The sequence below is a fragment of the Arvicanthis niloticus genome, chromosome 4, assembly GCF_011762505.2.
Source record: "Arvicanthis niloticus isolate mArvNil1 chromosome 4, mArvNil1.pat.X, whole genome shotgun sequence".
Taxonomy (NCBI): domain Eukaryota; kingdom Metazoa; phylum Chordata; class Mammalia; order Rodentia; family Muridae; genus Arvicanthis; species Arvicanthis niloticus.
This window is the reverse complement of record NC_047661.1, coordinates 106,979,769-106,988,418: the sequence shown is the minus strand read 5'-3', so window position 1 is coordinate 106,988,418 and position 8,650 is coordinate 106,979,769. Positions and strand designations below refer to the sequence as shown.

Here is an 8,650-nt window from a genome sequence, read left to right as displayed (position 1 = left end):
ACAAGTTAACAGTTGTAAGCCACCATGTTGGTGCTGGGAATGGAACCCTGGTTCTCTGGAAGAGCAGTCAGGGCTCTCAACAGCTAAGCCATCTCCACAGCTTTAAATATGTAGATTCTTAAGATATTCAAAAGGATAGCACTGAATAGTGTCAAGCAAGTGTGTCCTGGAATTTGAAAAAATATTTACAAAAGTTCAGAGAAAAAAAATAATTTTTGACCCCTGGACTTGGGTCTCAAAAAACAGATTGAAAGATAAGAAGATGTTTCTGTAGGAAGAGTGTTTGATGTATAAGCACAAGTTCCTGCACTTAGATCCCCAGCCTGTAGAATGCTAGGCATGTCTATGGACATGCCTGTAATTTGCCTACACCTCCAGCAGAGGCAGATAGATCCCCGAAGCTTGCTGGCCAGCCAGGCTAGTCAAAATGATGAGCTTTCATTTCACTGAGAAACTCTGTCTTAAGAGAGTAAGGCCAAAATCTGACCTCTGCGTGTCCTCACATGATCACGTGCATGTTATGCTCATGGTCATGCACCACACATGCATGCACACACATTGCACACATGTATAGATGCACATCTGCATGGACACACATACACACGAACACACACACATACACGAACACACCACGAAAACAAAGAGGATGTAGGTAATGCAGAGAAAAAAATTTAAAGAAAGAAAGCTGATCAATTTCACTCACATGTGTTTATTCATAATAGACTGTAAAATTAAGATTTAAATAAATAAAAATGGTAATAATTTCTTAAGGGTGGGGAATTTACTATGAATTTTTATAGAATCAGAATCCAAAAAAATATCAGGTGTATCATCAAGTGTCTTTCTGAATAAATAACTGCAGAAATATCATTTTATTATTGTTGTTTGTTTAATTTTGTTGAGACAAATTCTCTTTGTGAATCCCAGGATGACCTGGAACTCACAATCCTCCTGCATCAGCTTTCTGAGTACTGGGATTCCAGGTATTCAGATTTCACTGCTACCACAGGAGTTGAAAATAAACTCTTAAACTCGAAACTTTCTAACTGAATAGCCATGAAATAATTAAAAAGACTCTAGGCGATAACTCCAGAGCATTTAGTGACTATTTCATCATCTCCAGTGTTAAATGATATGCGTCTGAGACAGAAAAGGGAGGAACAGAGATTACTGTAGGACTGGAGCAGAGATGTTGTTAAAGTGTTAGAAAGACCATTGGGTAAACTGAGGAAAAAGAAAAGGCCTTTTGCAGTAGGAAGAATAAGAAAGGGAAGGGAAAGGAAGGATAGGCCCCCCCCACCCCCCATCCATTTCCCTCCAATTCAAGGCTCAGCAAGCAGGCTCTTCATTTGCGAGAATGCCGTTGTAAAACTCCCTAAACTGGCCAATGAGCCTGAGGCGCTGGCTTGCATCTCAGAATAAATACATTGCTCATTGACAGGTCAGGGGGCCGGCTGACTTAGACTCTCTCATCCCTCCCTAGCCCCCAAGCTGGCACAGCACCCCACAGATGGGCTCTGCCTGGAACCATGATTACAGCAGTGGGCAAGGACCGCATACCACACAGTTAGCTCCTCTAGCATCCTGAGATGCTGTCCAGAAAGCTCCTTGTTTGCCCTCTGGGAAACACTGGGGTAGTAGAGGCCAGACTTTCTGTGGTCAAATAAAACAAAGCAAAACAAAAGAGGTGACAAAAACACATTGCCATCTTTTCTGGCTTTGGCATAGGGTACAACACTCATGACTTAGGAGAAAACACACCATGTCTATGTGCTGATTTAGTATAATTCAGTATTCTCTCATTGTTGTTGTTCATATTTTAACACTCCCTCTGTTAAGTGTTACTGTTTTGTTTTACCCGATTTCCCAAATATTTACCATCATGGCAGTAGTAAAGAGTTATATATACTTACCATACTCTCTGTGGTTCTTCCTGGGGTAGAAAACAATCTCAAAAAGCAAGATCTACAGGTCTGTATGTTAGGTCTAAATCATAACTCTGTGTGTTATGGTATCTCCATGCATTGTTCCCAAATGACAATAACAAACCTTATAAAATACAAGTACGGTCACATATGGCCTATGTTTTGAGGGTTTGCTACCAGATGGAACATATCACAGACTTCAAATTGCTTTTTAAAACACCAGAGGCTCACCTGCTGCCATGCATTGTGATCACACAGACAGACAGAAGACACCTAGAAGCCTGCCTGCTATGTGGCCAGTCCGAAGAGGGCACCACTATGCTATCCAAGTTTGTGGTAGAGAGATGTGAGAGAAAGAGAAGCTGAATGGTTTGGGAATTGTGAAGAGAGGCAGAACTGGAGATGTGAGTGTGGAGAGGAACAGCCTGATGTGATTAGCCTGCCCTGCCACCTGAGGCCATGGTGAGGTCCCGGCCTCTGCTGCCTTGGGAAGCAAGTGGGACACAGATGTCTCCTTTGTGGGTGAGCACTCCACTGATATTTTTCTCTACACTTTGACCAATTTTGAGTTTCTGCATTAACCAACTTCTGCCGTACAAAGACACGTCTCTGGTGACGTCAGAGAGCTCCGCTAATCTATTAGAGAGCAGTTTGATACTATGTCCATTTAACAAAATGAAAGTGGTTAAGTTCACCCCTGGGCCTGTGAGCTGTCCAACCGTGCATTCTTCAAAACAGGAGTTTCTAGAAAGCTAAGCTGTCCTTTACAGTGTCACAGAGAACAGAGATTTTCCTCTCTCCTTAAGAATCTTAACATAACACCACTACATTTTGCACACGATTTTATGGGAGAGGAGTTGAGAAAAAGCTCGGCTGAGTAGTTCATTGCTTAACCACATGATCTACATGACAAGAGGAGTGGCTGGGGCTGTGGGACTCTTTCCTGACACGTCTGATGTCCTTATAGGCATAGAGAAAGGCTAGATTAAGCTAGACTTCTCTTCTTCTCTGGATAACTACAAAGCCTCTTGTCTTTGTAGTTGCATGGTTGAGCTGTTACAATAAAATACAGGAGGAGAAGCCCTTGGTCCTGTGAAGGCTCAATGCCCCAATGTAGGGGAATGCCGGGGTAGTGAGGTGGGAGTGGGTGGGTGAGAAAGGGAGCACCCTCATAGAAGCAGGGGGAGGAGGGATAGGAGAGAGGGATTTCGGATGGGAAACAGGGAAAGGGGACAACATTTGAAATGTAAATACATAAAATATCCAATAAAAAATAAAGATATTACCTTGATAAAATATTAGAAAAAACCAATAAAATACTAGGCTAGATAAGGCATTACTAAAAGTTCATAAGGGGAAAACAAACAAGCACTGAAAAGCAGGGGAGGGGTTATCTCTACCAGATATTAACCCTGGCTTTATAATGAAAGATTTTCATCCTGAGCACAGAGACAAATACTAAAATAGGATATCAGGTAAGACTAGAAGTAGCCTCAGCAACGTGTGGCTGTTTAGTACACAGTGAGGAAGACAGCTGAACTCACTGGAGACAGTGGTGGGCTTTAGTTAAATGGCGATGCCTCCATTCACCAGTCATTTGGAAAAAGGAACATTTGGTCAAGTTCTCACAGTGTGCAGAAGAACAGAATGAGTGTGCGTCAGAGACCGAACTACAAAAAGTGAAGCTTTGCATGTAACAGAAGGTAAGCCTTTCTCTAGAACTTGATTTAAAAGGCTGCTTTATGATGCAAAATGTCAACGCAATAAAAATCGTGATGTTTGTACGTAGAGATGAAACAGCTTTCACATAACAAAACATATAAGCAAAAAGATAAACATTGGATTGGAACTAATATTTCAAAACGGTCACAAGCCACCAATCCCTCTAATATATAAAGATCTTTAAAATGGAAGAGAAAGGCACTTCTGTTGGTAAGATGCGGAGGGGGGAGCACAGGTAGTTCAAAGATGTGTCTAAAGGCATTAATATATTTTGATTTTAACTTGCTACTAGTACAGGAAATGCACTGTACTGAGAAAATGAATCTGGGATATTGTTTCCCTTCTGTGTGTACTTGGCAACTGTTCAAAATCTTTACAATTTATTGTGTTGTTGAGATACAGCTATATTCTCTTATGCCCGGTGGGGACAAATGCAAAGTGCAACACTCGGAGGGTGTCTACCGAGACTTCATATGCATGCAGCAATTGAAGTTCTTGAAATTTATTCTCAAGCTCTTCCTTGAGCAAAATAAAATACACGAAATGAATACTTTCCAGGATCATTTGCCATTGAAAAAAAAAAATGAACATGTTACCTAAATTCCAAGTATTGAAAAGTAGTTGGAAATAAAACCTGGAACATGGACAGAATGGGACGAACCCTCTGCTACTCTGAAGCTGAAAGAAGATGCCCATGAGCTGGTAACACGGATATATCTATCCGGCTCTATCGCTAAATGAAAAGAGACTGGAAAGAGGCGTCTCTATCACTGATATAGCTATCTAAAAGAGCGCAGCTTCTGAGTAGGGTCGGGGAAATATAAAATATGGTCGGATGGCTCTGCATGCACTTGTAAAAGGAGTCCTGGGAAGGTACAAGAGAAAGCAGAAAAACAGGTTACCGACAAGGAACACTTGGGTAGAGTGAGCTGCGTGGAGGGCGTGGTCAGGGGTGAAGGGAAGGCAGCTAGCCTCTGAGAATCTGTCCTTACCATTTTCTCCCTTCGGAAGCTTATTAATGCTATACGGCGAATTAGAAACTCAAAACAGAAACAACTAGCGAGGGCAAATTAAAACTAATACTAAATATAAACCAAAACAAATGAGCATCATCTGTATTTCCGAGACAAAACATTTAAAAGGGAGGAAGGAAGAAAAAAAAAATACAGGTAACTTTTATTTATCTCTTTATTTTGGTTTTAGTGTTTTGAGGCAGGGTCTCATTGTGCAGTCTAGATTGGCCTGAAACTTACAATTTTCCTAGTGCTGGAATTACAGGCTGTGCATGTGTTTGCATGTATGTGGTACGTGTGTTTGCATGTATGTATGTGTATGCACAAGTGCATGGCTGTGGGGTTGGCAGAGACTACCACTGCATGTCTTCCTTGGTAGTCTCCACTTTATTCACCAAGGGTGAACCCAGAGGTTGCCAATTCTACTAGGGTAGCTAGCCAACTTGCCCCAGGGGTATCCTGTCTCCATATCTCAAATGTTGAGATGACAAGTGGGCCTTCCTTTCATCACCTTTGACACGTGTGCTGGGGACCCAAACTCCCGTCTTTACCCTTGTACAGCAAGTGGTTTATCCAGTGAGCTATCTCTATGGCCCCTGTTTTTGTTTTTTAATTATAGTTTTTATTTTGAGCTCATTGAGATTTCGCATGAAGTTGTTATTGAAGAGGTGTTAGGGTGGTGTTGTACAGCCTGGTAGAGGTAAAAACCTTGGCTTCTTCCTTGGTTTTGGCAAGCATGGGTCTGTTGATGCCCTCTTCCCTGTGGTATCTGACTGAAATAGAGTAATTATTGTCGAATAATTCTTCTCTCTTGCCCTGTTGGGCTAGACAGCATGATCACTGTCATCGTTGTCATCTGTTGTGTAGCTACTGCTGGATTGGATGATTGAGTTCAATGCTGGAACTTCTGAGGCCCAAAACCCATCACCATCATCATCATCATCATCACCATCAGCAGCAGCAGCAACAGCAACAACAACAAATGATGCAATGGAAATTCAGGAGTGAGCTCTTCTTAGGTCTCGAAGTCTGAGGCTGTTATGTCTTCTTTCTTTATCTCTGTATTTGTTTTATATTTGAAGCACAGTGCTTTTAATTAAGCTAAAATTATAAAAGGAAATTTCTATCTCACTGGTTTAGAAAGTCGGGGGTGAATATGTCTACTCCATCTTTCTAGAAGCTTCCTCTAATATATTTTGAGTACATCTTAAAAAAAAAAAAATAAGCAAACTAAAAGAACCCAAAGCCACTGTCCTCAGCCCCTGATTTGAGGTAGCCAAAAGAATATATCTTGAATGCCTTTGGTTGGTTTGTTCTGAGGAGGACTACAGGTGCCATGATCCGGAAGCTAAAACAAATGTGCAGATGTGTAGGTATTTCAGAACCAGGATTTTCCTGGGGTAGAACACACAGATGTGAGAAGAGAAAGGCAAGGAAAAACTTTGTGGATTGGATTGGGGTTTGGAGACTATGTATCATGTATGTATGTATGTTCAACAAACGTTGTAAGAAACATAGCACCTCTATAAACATAACTGGCCTGGTTCCGAAGCTTCTTACAGACAGATGCTGAAGCAGTAGTGAAGACTTGGAAGTTGCACATGGATACAGTTGTGATTAAAGTGTCTTTTTAGAGAGGACACAGCACAGCGAATGCACTATTAGAACATGACTGTGTGGGGCTGGTATTTTTGGTATTTGTTTAAAAACTATCTATGGCATTGACCAGCCAGCATTCAAACGGCAGCTGTTTCTCTTTCCTCTGCACTGATGGAGTAGCTTCCTTAGCTCTGGAAAATAGTTACAAATGGAGCACCTCTGGATGCCCTACCCTGCCTACTCCTTCCTCCTCCCACACAGCCCTTGCAATCGCCACACCCCTTTACTCTCAGCAGTGTCTTACACCCACTCCCAGAAATTTGCACATTTGCAAAATTGGACACCCAGGATTTTTCAAGGGTGTGTCCCAGCTTCTTGGCTTCTTTAAACGTGCATGTGTGTGCATTCTTGCATGCCCTGGACAGTCTACTCCTTCTAAACTTGTCTTTCAGTGTGCTCTTGGAGTTCATATAGACTTCTTGACCTATGGCTATGTATACTGACTGTGGACAAGATTTAGAGGCTGTACTTGCAGTAGGATTGACCACATCTGTCAGTTTGCTGAAGCTACACATGATTGTTAAACATGTGTTATGGTGGTGAGCACAGGAACTCTTACGGAAAATATATGTCTATGGTCCCCATACTCACTAATATGTTTAATTCAATTGTTATCCTTTAACTCACTTGCAAGGAATAAATCTTTACAATGGATAATCAAAGATTAAAATGAATCAGCTATTTCCCACCACAAGAATCCTGTCTGGCTGTCATCCATCCATCCACTTACTTTATTTACTTCTGACTTCTGTGGAATACAGGAAAAGGTAACACTAGACTTATTTAAAGCCAACCTCTTGAACTATTTTTGCTTCATAATAGGAACCTTGAGAGTCATATATGTTTTATAGATTAATTCACTGTTGGACACAGAAAAGGAAGTCAAAGAACAATTGATTGATTTAAATCTATAAAAATTTGTCAGCGTTTTATTGGCTATTGGGCTTGGGGCTGGGCAGGAGGCTGGTGGCAATATCCCCTTCCTGTTTCAGCAGCTGCAGAGCTTTTAGCCGTGTTCAAAAGCAGCTAAATGGACTAGAGAATCACAGAGGACAGGTATTGTTCTTTCTAAAATGGAAACAGCTTTCCTATGTTTGGTTATTATAAAAATAATGTATTTTTCAAGCAGCTTAGAAATGTAGCTATTATAGTCAAAAATAAAATGAAAGATCATGTTTGTTCTATCTGCCTTCAAGGATAACAGCTGAGGAGATGGCTTTGTGGTTCAGAGCACTGACTGCTCTTGCAGAAGACCCAGGTTCAGTTCCCAGGGCCCACATGGTGACTCACAGTCATGCACATCTCCAGTTTCAAGGAATCTGACACCTTCTTCTGACCTCCTCAGGTACCAGGTACATATGTGGTGCCTGGACACACATGCAGGTGAAACACTCACACACACATACAAATTAAACAAATATAAAAATGTTTAAACACAACAACTGTTAAAAGTCAGTATATTGGCTTGATGGGTGATTGTAATTCAGTACTTGAAAGGCAGAGGTAAGAGGTTTATGACTTGTAGACCATTCTGGACTACATTGTAAGTTCAAAGTCAGCCCCCCATGGGCTTCATAGAGAGATGGTGTCTCAAAAAGAAGCAGTTGTACATAGCATATAGTTTTTTCAGACTTTTAATTTAAACATAAATGTTTTACAAATGAGAAGAAACTATACACATTATTTCTGAAACTGCTTTTTGATATCATAAATATTTTTAAATTTAATGTTAACACATAAAAGCATTAAGTTGTACATATTAACAGTGTGCCCTTGCTGGGCAATGGTGGCGCATGCCTTTAATCCCAGCACTTGGGAGGCAGAGGCAGGCGGATTTCTGAGTTCGAGGCCAGCCTGGTCTACAGAGTGAGTTCCAGGACAGCCAGGGATATACAGAGAAACCCTGTCTCAAAAAAAAAAAAAAAGAAAAAAAGAAAAACAAAAAAAAAAAACCCCAACTGTACCATGCAATGTTTCTAAACACTAAGAAATGCTTAAATAAATGGAGCCATTCACCTCATTAAACACTTATTTCACTATGATGAAAACTTTCTAAATCTGTCCAGCTTTTTGAAATGTGAAGTTTGTTGCCACCGTCCATATTTGTCTCTCTTTGTCCCTCTGTACTCTAGCACCTCGGAACGTCATGCCCCAACTGACTGGAGCATCCCTCCTTCGCCCACCTGCCTCCCGCATAGAATGACATAGAATGACAGGGACTCAACATGATCTTGGAGCCAAGGCCTAAGAAACAACAGGGTGAGAAGACAGAGAACTTGACATCTGGGCTGGAGAGATGGCTCAGTGGTTAAAGGCATTGATTGCTCTTTC

The 8,650-nt window shown here is 41.2% G+C and overlaps 1 protein-coding gene and 1 long non-coding RNA gene across 3 annotated transcripts in view; one reads left to right on the top strand and one right to left on the bottom strand.

Annotated features, from left to right (window-relative positions):
- The window catches only part of Casp6 (caspase 6), a 169,043-nt gene that overhangs the window by 132,531 nt on the left and 27,862 nt on the right, over positions 1 to 8,650 (bottom strand). The gene's annotated exons all lie outside the window — the stretch shown is intronic.
- Positions 4,610 to 8,650, top strand: part of LOC143442131 (uncharacterized) — a 5,441-nt gene continuing 1,400 nt past the window's right edge. The window contains exons 1-3 of the long non-coding RNA XR_013110123.1: positions 4,610 to 4,816; positions 5,489 to 7,671; positions 8,452 to 8,650. The exon at positions 8,452 to 8,650 is cut by the window's right edge and continues 1,400 nt beyond it. This is a non-coding gene — a long non-coding RNA (uncharacterized LOC143442131). The remainder of the gene's footprint in view (positions 4,817 to 5,488; positions 7,672 to 8,451) is intronic.